General features: G+C 42.0%; 1 pseudogene; it reads right to left on the reverse strand.

Annotated features, from left to right (window-relative positions):
• Positions 1-7358: 7358 nt before the first annotated feature.
• The window catches only part of LOC129162424 (uncharacterized), a 297886-nt pseudogene continuing 290576 nt past the window's right edge, over positions 7359-14668 (reverse strand).

A 14668-nucleotide genomic window follows, 5' to 3' on the forward strand; every position in this document is an offset into this window, starting at 1 on the left:
GAACTGGAAATGAAGAGACGATGCTCGAAGATCAGGAGGAGGCTTCACACCCCCCTTTTGTTTCTCAAACTTATGCCGTGTCTGTGAGACAGGAGTAGCATAACAAACAACAGTTCTGAGGCTCCTAAGAGCCTGTTCACCAAAAACATGCACATTGTCACCAGAATCGTGCTGAAAGAGCAGGTGTTCAGATGTCCAAAGACCTGGAGGTGTTGGACTCGGAGGTTCTGAAAAGGAGTTATCCAAGAATGGTTGTGTCACGGGTGTCCAAGCAAACCTAGCCATGTGTAAACTCACATACAGACATGATGCTAGCTTTAGGAACATGGTCTGTCCTGAAAACTGAAGCCAAGAGTACTTTTTTCCCAAGAATGATGGAGGTTCCCACACAGAATCAGAAAAACCCGGTTTAACCAGAGTAGTTACAGACTGACTAAAGTTCCGCCCCGTAGAAGGTGTACCACCTATCTCCGGGTCAGAGGTCAAAGTTGTCAGCTGAAGTGGTGGAAGGTCAGTGTCAATTTCTGCAATGACCCGCCCGCTCGGAGGAGGGTTTCCCCCAAACAGGTTGAAGTCCGCAACGGAAAACTCAGTGCCACTCAGCACCCCCCCTTTGTCAGGCGGGGCCCTGAGCAGAGTATCACTGCACACACCTACTACTCCCGGGCCGGGAGGCCACCCCGTGCCCGTTAGAGAGGTGAACGCAGCAACCACCGAGACTCCCTCAATATCGCCACTGACCACAGGACTACTGGAAACCGCAGGGTTTTCTGCGCCGTCGTGGTCACCTGAAAGAGAAGTCACAGGAAAGAGAGCACAGAGGCCAGAGACAGAGTCACACCCCTGTGAAAGAAGCAAAGAGTTGGCCACCGTATTAGCAGAGGTCACGAACTGAGAAATGACAAGGTCATTCACAGAAAGGTCAAGATGTCCAGGCACAAACCCTTCAAATGGTAGGATGGCCACGTGTGGAGGCCACAAGCGTGTCACGGCGGCTGATGTTTTCATCTCGCCCCGTGAAATAAGCAGGTTTGTGCATGATGTGGACTGATGATGGATGCAGACCTCTGACTCAAGCGGTTTAGCACAGCTGGAAGAATTCACACCCATGCTGGAGAGATGTTCATCACCTAACATGGTGGAAACAGAAAAAGCATCAGGAACCACAGGTTGAATCACAAGCTGTTTGTCAGAATGGTTAACCATAGGTTCAAGAGATTTATTTAGATTAAAAGTAGCAGAGAAAGTGTCGTTTATTTCAAACCGTGATGTTAATGGTGGGGTTTTGACCCCCCTTAAGAAATAAAGGCAAAGAAATAGCATTATGACTGAAAACCTCTGAGTGTGTGAGGTCACTTCAGAAAGTGCAAAGCAGAACCACCTCCGACCCAGTGTAGCTGGTACCGAATCGCCGTCACCCGTCCCCAGGTCCGGGCCTTTGGGCTCCAAAGTCCGTACCCCCACCGCGCCAGACCGGCAGCTCCCAGCTAAGGGTTGGCCGTCCGCGTACGCTGCGGGACCAGCGTGGTCCGGCCGGTAAACAGTCTCCTGTGTCTTGGTGTGTTCCGTAAGCAGATCGTTAGAGAACCTTACATCAGGTGTAACAGTACAAGAAAGATTTTGTCGTGTCTCGTCCATTTCTCACTAAATACAGAGCAAATCGCGTTTTTTACCTTCTGAGCCCACGTATAACACCCGGTACAGCCCCCTTAATTCATCTCACAATTAAGGACTGCCCGTTGCGTAAACTTAACTTTACGGCACAGGGTAAAACAAGGAATTGTTGATAGAGAAATGAATGTAACACAACTTCACCACAAGATGGAAGAAAAAGGCATGGAACCGGCAGAATGGAGGCTGGGAAGCCTGACCCTTTCACCGGCTCAAAGAGAGTGAAACCTACGCGGCCACGTTGGTATTAGACGGATAAAACTCCTGTTTTACTCCGCCTGAAGGCCACGTAGCAAAATGTCGATTCTACACACCGGAGTGTTTTACAAGAACCACCGCTAAAGGTTTAGCGGATTTTAGGACGCAGAAGCTCTGCGACAGAACGGTTTAACAGCTTATCGGGACGCGCAACCCGAGCGTAAACCGGAGTGACTCCTTAGCTCTTCGGCTAAGTTTGTGAATGTCTGGAGCGACCAGAACCAAAATTGCCCAATTAACCAAACGTCCCTTAGCGACGAGGTAATGTTTAGGGTCTTTAGCGTTCCCACTCTGGGGTGCAGATACGCTCTCCAGCGTGTTTCGTCTTACAGCAAGATTAATATTCGCAAGTTAAGCAAACTATTACTGCCCGCGAGGTTCACTGGAAAAAGGACAATACGTGGATCAGACGCTTGCCGAACGGAATAATATTCCAACGGGGATGAAGTTATCTCCGATTTCAGAATTGCTCGCACACGGTGTCCAAAACACCGCAACGAAGGTCTTACTTTTAGGCAAAGGGAAAGTTACTTGAGTTAAGCGGCTAGCTGTTAGCTGTTATCAGAGCGGAAAGTTAAATTTCTGACCTGAAAGGCTCAGAGACGCGATGTCTCGTCAAAGTGGACAGAATATAGTGAAAGACCCCACTCACCCAGCCTCTCACCGAAGGGCGAAGATTGAAAAACTCACAGGATTTGCCAAATTTGTGGTTAATTTGTGATAGAAGATTCTACAGAAAAATCTTCCCCCGGACGTCTCCAAGAGGAATGAGTTTAGTGTAGAACAACTTCCGGTTTTTCAAAATAAGACATCAAAGTGAAACACAGAGAAAACGCGTAATTTTGTTAAAAATTAGCTTTTAGATGGAATAAATGGATATATCGCAGATATAGAACTCTGGATTAGCTCCCCAATATGTAGAATGGTTCCTCTTTCATAAAAGAGCATAAACCATAACGCTACATAATTGGCAGAGCCTAATTTAGGTTCACTACAAGGAAAAGAATTGAACACAATATATCAACATGCTTACAAAACAAATCATTCAACCACTACTGCACTTACTCAAATAACATATTAATGCTTAGAGAATATCGATAATAAGCTAATTGGTTCTATATTTCTTGATTGAAGTGCGGCTTTTGATGTTTTAGATCATGATATTTTATTACAAAAACTTAAACACTATGGATTTCATACGTCTGCTCTCAACTGGACTAAAAGTTATCTTACCAATAGAGATTAAAATTTTTATTTCAATGGAAGTTTTTCTGATAAAGGTCAGATGGAATGTGGTGTTCCACAGGGAAGTTATTTGGGACCTCTTTTGTTTTCTATTTTTTGAATGATTTTCCGTGGGTGCTGCAACATGCAACTACAGCAGTATATGCAGATGACATTACTGCTTTAGCTTCAGCACATACAGAGGGTGCATTGAATGAAATATTAACCAAAGAGTTAAGAACAGTCGAGCAGTGGATAACTGCTAACAAACTAGTGTTTAATGCAGGAAAAACTAAATGCATGGTAGTTGGCTCCAAACATACTTTACAGATTATGCCAAAGTTACATTTAACTCTGACTAACAACATAATGGAACAACTAGAAGAAGTAAAATTACTGGGAGTAATAGTTGATTGTAAGTTATCATGGACAAGCCAAATTATGTGTTACAGAAAATGGAGAGAGGTATGGGCAAAATTTAATTTTGTTGCAAATTTATACCACAATACTTACTTAAATGCCTTGTTCAACCATTAGTGCTTTCTTGTGTAGATCTAGCATCTCTTGTTTGGTCCAGTACAAGTGAAAATAATTTGCATAAGCTACAAGTAGCACAAAATAAAGCTGCTCGAATTGTTTTAGGCTGCCCTTACAGAACAAATGTGGGAACTATGCATGAAAAACTTGCTTGGCTCAATGTGAAGCGTAGATTGAAGTATTTCTTGGTAACAATTGTGAGGAAAATTATAATTACAAAAACACCAAAAATTATACATTGCACATTATTGTTTTTCTCAGATAATCATACTTATAATACATGACAGATAAATGAGATGAAAGGTGTTTTACCACGCAGTAGAACAAATCAAATTCAACGGATCTTTTCACTATAAAGCTATGATTGCATGGAATGCATTACCTAGATTATTAATATTTGAAAGTAATAACTTTTCTTTTCAGAAGAAACTGAAAATATTTTTGATTACACATTTAATTGTATAGTGACTATGAACTCTGCAACGAAGGACTGGGTATCTGGGTTTGAGGTTGAATACTGGATATCGATGGACTATGATACGAAACAATGGACATGAGGTCACCATTCTGTTGTATTTTACTTTCAATCTTTATTGGTGTGATTAACTCCTTTCCCGATATTAATTTATATATGTAATTTTGTTCTAGATATGTGATTTCATCTTGAGCTACTGGGATTATGTGAATTAGGGATGTGTGTGTGTGTGTGTGTGTGTGTGTGTGTGTGTGTGTGTGTGTGTGTGTGTGTGTGTGTGCGGGTATTATCTTATGTAAACAATTGTATGAAAATGTATGAGACCCCAGGAAGACTACCATCTGCATTTAGGCAGAAGCTAATGAGGATCTCAATAAAACTAAACGAAAAAAAAGAACCGCCCTCTCCACGTTGTGCAACACTCTCCCAGCGCCTGTTTACAAGTAGCTGCCAGCTGTAATGTGTAATAAGAGGCTCTAAAAACAGCATGCAGAACGTTAGCTTACCTCTCGAGCAGAAAACCGGCAACAGCGGCGTCTGTGGGGAGCGGACTGGACCGCGTTATCCTCTTCCTGACTTCCATGAGAGTGCGGGGGTGCACAGAGCACGCATGCGCAGGAAGTGAAAACTAACCCAGGATTGGCTTCACCAGAAATTAACATTTTTGTGGAACAATGGTTGACGTGATCCACCCGGAAGAAAAACATCGATTGCTATACCTTTAAATACGAGTACTAATACTTCGATAATTTTTTACTCAAGTACAAGTTAAGTACTTGCCTGAATTTTTACTCAAGTAAAAGTAAAAAGTATCTTAAATAAAATGTACTCAAAATAAAAGTTACTTAGTTACATTTTTGTCAGTGTAAGGATGGCTACATCTAAGTAGTGAAAAATCACAATGCCAGTTCGCAACACGTCCGTGTGGATTTTTATCCAATCAGTGAGAACTGGACGTGCACATTGATTGGACGAGGTTCTTTTACGATTGTGATTAAAATTATTCTTTATTTTGAAAAAGAAAAAATATTTTTAGATGCCATCAGCATGTGAGGTATCTCAATGTTCTCATGACAAAACTCTAACATGAGACTGTGCTCTAACCTGTCACATAACAAGCTAAATGAAAGTCAAACATTTCAGATGGACCATATGACAGCTGCTAACATTGGCCCTGCCCTACTTTACCTCTACATTACAGTTCCTTTATCCGTGTCCATCCTAGAGCTCCTCTCTGACCTTCATACTTATTTAGAGCAGCTGATTTTTAAAGCTAGCAGAGTTCATCCTTGGTAGTGGGTTCACTCACTCATTTAACCCTTCACCACTAAAATGAGTTTTTTCATTCCAATCCTCCTAAATAATCCTCCAATCATCCAACTGGAATCCTTAAGGGTCCCGTAACATCCATCCTATCAGAATAGGCCTTGGGAGACCAGGTGCTCTCCTGGATAAACTTCCTGGTCTGGTGTGCTCCATTCCAGCTTCAGTTAAAAGAGTGATACTTCATGTGGGATCAAACGATGTCACACGCCGGGAGACTGTCATCATTCAACAGCATTTTAACCATCTCGTTGACATTCTGAAGAGCAGTGGAATGTCTGTTTTCATCTCTGGCCCGATCCCCACAGTTTCTCATGGATATGGACGTTTTAGCCATCTGCTCTCTCTCCACTCCTGGCTTCAGTCTGCTTGCAAGTCCCACAGTTTTGGTTTCATCGATAATTTTAACCTGTTTTGGAACCATTTCTCCTTTTTCAGGCGAGATGGTATTCACCCTAACCTACATGGCTCAAGCATGCTAACCGCTTACATCCGGTATGCTGTGCAGTCCCATAGATATACATCTATGGTTGATTCACTTCCACAGTCATGACGGTTTACATCCTAGAGATCTTTACCTTCTGTGGCCTTTGCTCAAACCTCCACTTCAAATAACATCATTCCCTACAGTCCTCCCACTTCCTGTCGGTAACAAGATGGTGCCTGTGCTTGGCTTAGCCACAGTCACCGGCCAATTTTTCAAACTTTTCTCCACTAACCTCCTCTTTTCCACCTTGCTCTTGTCTGCGACCCTCTTCAGTGGTGTCCCTGCTACCATCTCCTATGATCGCCAGACTCCTTTGTCCTTCCATTCGTTCACAATCGCCCAAAATGCACCGAGGACGTACCTTCCTGTTTGTTTACCTGAGCAGCGTGCTGGCCCGGTGCAAAATGATTCCAACCAGGACACCTCCAGCGATGTTTATCCGGTCCCGGGAAAACGTCGGAGGAAAAGAGGTAAATGAGCAGGAATCCAGGTAAGAATAAGACTTCTCTTAAAGCGTGGTTTATCTAGTAAACATCGGCGTGATCTTCTAGCTTCTTGTCCTTTGTTTGGCGACTTGAGCGCCACTTCCGCATTCCCGCCAGGCCGAGTTGCAGCGCGGTTTCTCCGTCCAAGTTTTTTAAGGTCTGTTTATCCTCATTCTTCAGTGGCTTCTCCTCCTGTTCCCTCCATAAGTGGTTTTTATAAACACCGTGGATCTAACCCAGCTAATTTACGTCCACGAACTCCAGCTGTTTCTGTAGTTTCTGATCCACCTCACCCTCACTCAGGCCCCATGAGATGTCTAAGCTGCAGCTGTTACACCTGATACACAGGAGACCTTCATCAGGAATTCCTGATGAAGGTCTCTGACTGAAAGCTTGATCAATAAACTCCTACATCGCAGATTGAAGTGTGCGGATTCTTATTTTGTTTATTCCACTTTTTGATCCAGCAGCTTTCCCAGATGAGCGGTGACTCCTTCTACTCATTATGTGATCATTAAAATCATACTGCATTCATGTTTAGAGCAACTCTCAAATACCAAATATAATCACAAGTTTCCTTTTATTTTGTCTTTTGTTGCATGTTAAAATATACATTGTAGTAATACTTTGTCTCTTTTTGTTGAACAACCTGTTGCTTGAACTAATATTGAGAACTATCTCACTGAAGTCAAACAGGGTGTGTCTAATGAGACACCGCTGGATTTGTGAAAGTCAACACAGGCTTTCTATTCAATACCTTCCCCTGTAGATAATGATTTTGCTTCTCAAGCATTTGTGGAATCCATTTTTTCTGTGTGTGGAGTGCTGTCATCTGGACAGAGAAAAAGAGCAACCACATCTCTGGAACAACGGGTTTTCCTAAAAATAGACAAAAAGCTCTTAAAAACCCAATTATTTATTAAGGGAAATCTAAATTACAAAAACATATCAAACCAGCTTCCAACAACTGTGATTGACTATCAGAATATGTGCAAAAAGTTTCCAAAACATTGTACCCATGATGGCTTGACTGTTATGTTGCAGTATTGACAGTCCGTTTCAGGGGCAGGTCAGGTTGGCTCTATTCACACATGTATCAGCACAGCATGAAACACACAAACAGTTGAGATCTTTTGAACTGGATTTCTGTTCAAACGTTTAGAACAATTCATGTCATGCTATTTGGATGACCTCAGTTTGTAGGAAAATATGAACGAGTTAACAGCTAGTCTGAGATTCACACAAGCTGTTAACGTGTCCATCTCATAGTGCAGGAGTGTCCTGCACTATTGTGGTTTTAGTGATGTCAGTCAGTTCCATTGTCTTGTCAGAACTGTAGAACCAGCATTTAACTTATTGTCTCCTAATATTCATATTTAATCTAAATTACTTCAGAGATTGCAAGTTCTGTTGACCTACATACACTTGCTGTTTTGAAAATGCATTCTGCAGCTGGTTTGTATCCTGTTCAGTTCATTTTTTGTTATTCTGCCTGGAACGTATGGTAGCTCACCTGTTCAAAAAGAATATGGTTTTGAAAACAGTTTGGTAACACACAGCAATTTCTATTATCAGTATCAGACTACCGGTCTTGTCACTGATATGTAACTTAATATTACAAAAACCTATAAAAAATTGATTAAAACTAATAAAAACTAAACTGAAACTAAAAAGTAGATGAAACTAAAACTAAACAGAACAAAAACAAACATTGAAAATAAGACTAATGAAAAATGCTAAACAAATAAAATATTGGCCAACCACAGTTTATGTATATTAAAATGTAAAATTTCCAGCTAAATTAGAATAAACGATTACAAATATCAATGAAAAAAGATTAATTTGTTAATAGACTAAATAGAAATTTTTTCAAAAAAAGAAAAAAATCTCACAGTGTGTCTTTAACAGAGCTTGAGAATTAGTGTTTGTGTTCAATGAGTGGGTGACACATTTTTTTTCAGTGCAGTGGTCTCTGGCAAGATTTGATTGATTGATTGATTGATTGATTGATTGATTGATTTTGGGAGTCTTATTTCCTGATATGTGGACATCTCGCCCCGGATTGGATAACAGCAATGCAACTCTACCACTGACTTGCAACATGGATATTTTATCTCTCAAAATACACGAGCTTGGAGGACCTTCTGCTGTGAGGTGTAGTTGCTAATGCAGACAGTTAGCTTAAACTAGCCGAGACATCCACTGCTGATTACTGGACGTTAAAACAACAACAGTCTTCCCTATCGTGAATCGAGATCGTCGAGTCCATGAATGCTAATTCACAGTGTGACATAGATCTGTGAGGATTTTCAAATACATGAGTTTCATCTATTTTCTATCAGAAGCTAATGCAGGAGAAAGGTGTAGGAGACTATTTTCATATTCAGCCTGCATGAAAACTCAGAGTGATCAATTATAATTACAAAAAAAATTTTTTTTTAGTCAGTCAACCACACTTTAAACTTAGGGCTTAAATATAAACAGAGTCCACAATTAGACATAAAAAGCAATTTTGCCCTTTTTATACTTTTTCCATCAACACTCATCCTAAAGATATTTCTGTACATGTGTCACACTGGGCTAGTTCATGCCTAAGATATATGTGACTAAATGTAGTCAAAATCTCAATTCTTCTCAACTTTAAGAAGAAGAAAAAACATATATTTTAATGTATATAAACTCAAGTGTGAATTTTTACATGAGAAGTTAAAGAAAATATCTGGCTGAATCTCTTACCGACCAAACTTGGAAAATACTTTTCACTTGTGTTGAGTTCTCATGTGATAAAACAAGCCACTACTGACAGTAAAACATTTACAATAAGTGTTACATGGATATGGCTTCTCACCTGTGTGGTGCTCTCATGTGTTTAGTCAAGCTACTACTGGCAGTAAAACATTTACCACAAGTTTTACATGGATATGGCTTCTCACCTGTGTGAGTTCTCATGTGTTTAGTCAAGTTACTACTGGCAGTAAAACATTTACCACAAGTTTTACATGGATATGGCTTCTCACCTGTGTGAGTTCTCATGTGTTTAGTCAAGTTACTACTGGCAGTAAAACATTTACCACAAGTTTTACATGGATATGGCTTCTCACCTGTGTGAGTTCTCATGTGTTTAGTCAAGATATTACTGGCAGTAAAACATTTACCACAAGTGTTACATGGATATGGTTTCTCACCTGTGTGAGTTCTCATGTGTGTAGTCAAGACATCACTGACACTAAAACATTTACCACAAGTGTTACATGGATATGGCTTCTCACCTGTGTGAATTCTCATGTGTTTAGTCAAGACATCGCTGACAGTAAAACATTTACCACAAGTGTTACATGGATATGGCTTCTCACCTGTGTGAGTTCTCATGTGTTTAGTCAAGTTACTACTGACACTAAAACTTTTACCACAAGTGTTACATGGATATGGCTTCTCACCTGTGTGAGTTCTCATGTGTGTAGTCAAGTTACTACTGGCAGTAAAACATTTACCACAAGTTTTACATGAATATGGCTTCTCACCTGTGTGAGTTCTCATGTGTTTAGTCAAGATATTACTGGCAGTAAAACATTTACCACAAGTGTTACATGGATATGGCTTCTCACCTGTGTGAGTTCTCATGTGACGAAATAAAAAAGACTTATGACTGAAAGATTTTCCACAGAGCTTACAATAAAATGGCCTCTCACCTATGTGAGCCCTCTTGTGCTTTTTTAGTGTCTGAACATCTACATTGTCTCTGTGATCTTCGCTTTGCAGACGTCTTTTATTACGTGTCAGTTCTTCATTGCTGTTTGATTCTGAATTTTCTTTCCTGCATCCACCCTGATCTTGGTTCTCTGCTTCTGTAGAATTCTGACTCAAGGGTTGGTTCCTGTTGGGTTCTGGATCATGGCAGTCTGTTTCGTTAGAAGGAGAAGTCTCAATGAAGGTTACATGTTTTTGTTTCAAAAGGAACTGCCCTTCATGCTGATGGATATAGAATTCTGGCTGGTCCTCTGTGATCAGTGGATGTTCTGGTTCCTCCTGGTCCAAACTGGAGGTTGACTCTTGGTCAGAGAGCTGCTGGTCAGTCAGAACATCTTTTTCCCAGATATGATGCTGTGGAAGTTCTGGACAGGTAAAAAGAAAAAGAAAAACGTTGAGTAATGTGGCAATTAAAAATGTTCCAATGAAGGCAGGAAGTTCAGGGCTCTAGAACGGGATGATTCTGGTCACAAATGTGACTCCATTTCTCAATGGTGCACCTACATATCTACACTCAGGTTGCACCAGACGAATAGTTAGAGATGCTGGTCTGTCAGAACCTTCTACTTTTCCCAGAAATTAAGCTTTGGAAGCTCTAGACAGGTTAAAATAAAACTGGAAAACTTTGAGTGATGTAACAATTACAAAAAGAATATAGATATATATACTATATATACACCACTAAGTTGTAATCATCTGATGCATCTAAAATGCATCTCAATAATTCAAATTTTGATCTCAATTACGATCTGGGTTTTAAATCATCATTAAAACTGACTGAGCCGATTGTTAGCTCCTCCCTCATGCTTACTCTTGCGCTGCTCTGAGTGGCAAATCAAGCACAGCTCTCACAGCTCCAACCACTTTCCATTTTAGTGTGAGATGCAAACACGTCTCAAACAAGTGAGAAGACTTGAGGAATGCTTGGCAGAAGTTGTTTTGAGTGGAGAGGATAATGGATGCAAAATGAAAGATGTAGGAGCCATATGTGTTGTTTTCATTTTCTTTCTGTATACTTGACAGGAGGCTTGGCCTCATTTGATTGGCCAATTGATTGTGGAAGCACCAGCCTACTTAAGCCAACACAGATTAGACTCAGGTGTTGTTGTGATGGGACAAACAGTTTTTTACTGTGTGGCGAGGACTGTGGCTGTGTGTAACGGGCTGTCATTGGGGCAAGTAACACATTCATTTGAAACCCTTTAACTGCTGTGAATGGATCATGGACATTTTTGGAAGAAGACAAATAATAAACATCATCGGCAGTGGCGGTTCTACATGGAATTACTGTACTCCCCGGGCGAGGCCCCCTTAGATCGCCCCCCCCCCCCCACCACCACCACCACCACACCACCTGCACGCACACACGCATGTTTTCTACAAACAGGCATGTTGGATAAAAATAGTGTTATTCTGTCAAACAGAGTTCATTAACCTTATCCACATTTATAATGGTAAATAATTGGATGCATAAATGATGATTTTGTCTGGGAAAACATCTGGTGTTGTTTTGCTCCAGCTGGAGGGAGAAGTCGACCTTGTAAGTCTGCAGTCGTGTTATCACAACAAAGCTTCTCTGAATCTGGGAGGTTGGGTCAACTTTCAATGTGTGTGTGTGTGTTTTGACATCTGTGAATAAAACCTTTTGATGAGCTTCTGCTCGTTGGGAGACTAAACCGCCCTCCCTGTTGTGTGCGTGGTTCTTTAGTCTCTCCCGGTAATCAATACTCTGATTATTGATTATTAATGTTTATTAATAAATTTTATTAATAACTATATTATCTCTAACCCCCCTTGTGTGTTTTGGACTTTCTTTGAGGTACGCCTGGATTAAATAAATAAATAAATAAATAAAAATATCCAACATTTTGGTGCCGCTGACCCTTCGTGCAAGCCGCCGGACGCTGGGGGGTCGTCTCCAGGGAGCCGAACAGGCGCCGCTCTCACCTCAAAGTCCGGGGGGCTTGCATTGCCTCCTGGTCGGCTGCCCTGCAGACGGTCTTCCGCCACGGCTCCGCGCGTCGGGACTGCGGGTTGAGTCCAACGCGCGAGGGGGGAGAGTGGCTGAGTGAGTGAGTACCTTCTTTTTTGCAGCTGTAAATATATGAGCTGGTTGATTCGACGGTGTGTTTTACGCATGTGTCTGCCATTCCGGGTATGGGAGACGTCCCGTGTCTTAGTGGGGGGGGGGGGGGGGGGGATGATCCGGTTCGGTTGAAATAGAGTTGAAACAGTCAAATCCGGGAGCCGCTATGCCGTGCCCTAGGTCCAGCTGTCTGACCGGGTCGGTTCAGTTTGAAATATAAGCGGAAAGACAGATCAGAAAATCCCCTGGGAAGGTTGTAATAAGGGCTGTATCGCGGGAGATACGGTCCGCCCCGCAGTGAGAACCCCATCGCCGGTGTTAATACGGTCGGAAGGCAAATTTGGAATTTATGAGAGATAATATAATAGCGCCGCGTTAAAGCCGCAGCTAATTAACGCAGTACCGGCTGATATACGGTGGCCGTACGCTGGCGTTTAGTCTAAGTAAACACACTGTCACTGGATTATTTAAAAAGTTTCCTGTGCTGCTGAGGTACAAATATTCGAACACCGCTGTTTTGGCTTGAAAACAACCCCAAGTCGAACCAAAAACAAAAATCACTCATATTTGTGTGCGTCTCATTGATTTGGTGTTGTTCGTGGTGTTTTGTCCGCCGCTGGCTGATCTTTGCTGTCTGTGTGTGGCTTTGTGTGTGTGATCGGAGCTCTGCGCTGCTGGAGCTTCAGCTTTCCTTTGATGTGTGCGTAACTGGCCAGTTTTGCCTGGTTCGGTTCTGTTCGGTGGTCTGTGTGTTCGTGTGGGCGTATGTCCCGTTTCAGATCGTGCAGGCTTGCTTGATCTCTGTATCTGCCGCCGTGTTGAACTATCTGTGTGTGTGTGTGTGTGTGTGTGTGTGTGTGTGTGTGTGTGTGTGTGTGTGTGTGTGTGTGTGTGTGTGTGTGTGTGAGAGACAGAAAACGGAGGAGCGGTGATTTGCTTCAGCAGCTGTCAAATGTTATCTGAAAAAGTAATTTTAACATACGCTTTTATCTGTAGCATAATCGTTTTTCTGATAATTTTTACTTTAGAAATAATTGGCGTTCTTCCAGCTTGTTTTACTAGACCAGTAAACAAAACAACATAGAATGGGAAACACCACTTCTAAAAACAAACTGAAGGGGGACATGAAATACATGTCTCATAAACACCCAGATAGCTTAAAATTTATGCAAAAATGGCGCAAAAGTACAAAGTTGATGGGAGACTGGAAGGTCAACAATGGCACGATCTGGCCAGCATGTACACACTTAAAGTTGGAGCAGCCACTGGGAAAAATAAATTAGCTAAGGCGGAACAACTAAAGATAGCGACAATTTGGCGAGATGAGACAGATAAAAGACAGGAGGATATTCGAAAAAGTAAGGAGAGAAAGAAGGGGAAGGAAAGTGCAGCAGGGAAAAATACATCCGTCCTAAGTAAACTAACTCCTTCAGCTCCGCCGGCTGAACAGATGCACCCGTTTAAACCCCGGAGAACAGTCAGAGAAGTGGGTCACAGATATGGCGGAGGTGATTCACTCCCACCACTTAATTGGTCAAAAATTAGATCAACTGGCTCAAGCGAGCCTTCTAAACCCTCCCGCAGCTGGACAACTCCAGTTTGACATGTTGACAACGGATGTACAACAAAACGTTAATGAAATTCCAAACTTTACTCAAATAACAGCCATCAAACAAAGGCCTGATGAGTCCGTAGATGAGTTCCGTGCCAGATGTCAAACACATTTCAACCTCCACCGTGCCATCACACCCGACGCGGATGAAGTTGGGCCTTATGTCCGACTTTTATGTGCTGATTTGTTGAACGGTTTCCTGCCTGCAATGGCTGCACGGATCAAAACTCCCTACATTCCCTGGGAAACGTGCAGTGTTGCAGAATTGATGTTACACGCCAGACACGCAGAAAAGGTCATCCAGGGAAACATTAAAAAGCAAAAAAACCCTAAATCAGCCCAACAGGTCTTTTTTGAAGAAGATGACAAAAAGGGGGGAGAAGCTGTTGTTTATCAGCAGGAGAATTATAAACAGAAACAGCGCCAGTGGTTGAAATCACAGGCCCGAACACAACACTCCGTTTGTTGGAACTGCCAAAATCTAGGTCACGTCTCACGCAACTGCCCCTTAAAATAAACTAGATCCCTGATCTACAGCCCCTTTTTGTACTCTATGTCCCCCGTGCCGTTAGACTGAGTCAGCTTTTAGTTTTCACCTGAACTTTTAGAGGCCTTATGTTTAAATAAATGATTGTCAGCTTGGTTCGGTTTGTGTGTGCGTGAGAGAGTGTGTGCGTGTGTGAAGAATTGGCTGGAGTCCGACGGGTGTGTACGGAGAGGGAAGGAAACAGGGAAGTTGTTGGGTTATGGATAACTTTGGAAG

This window comes from Nothobranchius furzeri, chromosome 2 (assembly GCF_043380555.1).
Source record: "Nothobranchius furzeri strain GRZ-AD chromosome 2, NfurGRZ-RIMD1, whole genome shotgun sequence".
NCBI classification, from domain to species: Eukaryota; Metazoa; Chordata; class Actinopteri; order Cyprinodontiformes; family Nothobranchiidae; genus Nothobranchius; species Nothobranchius furzeri.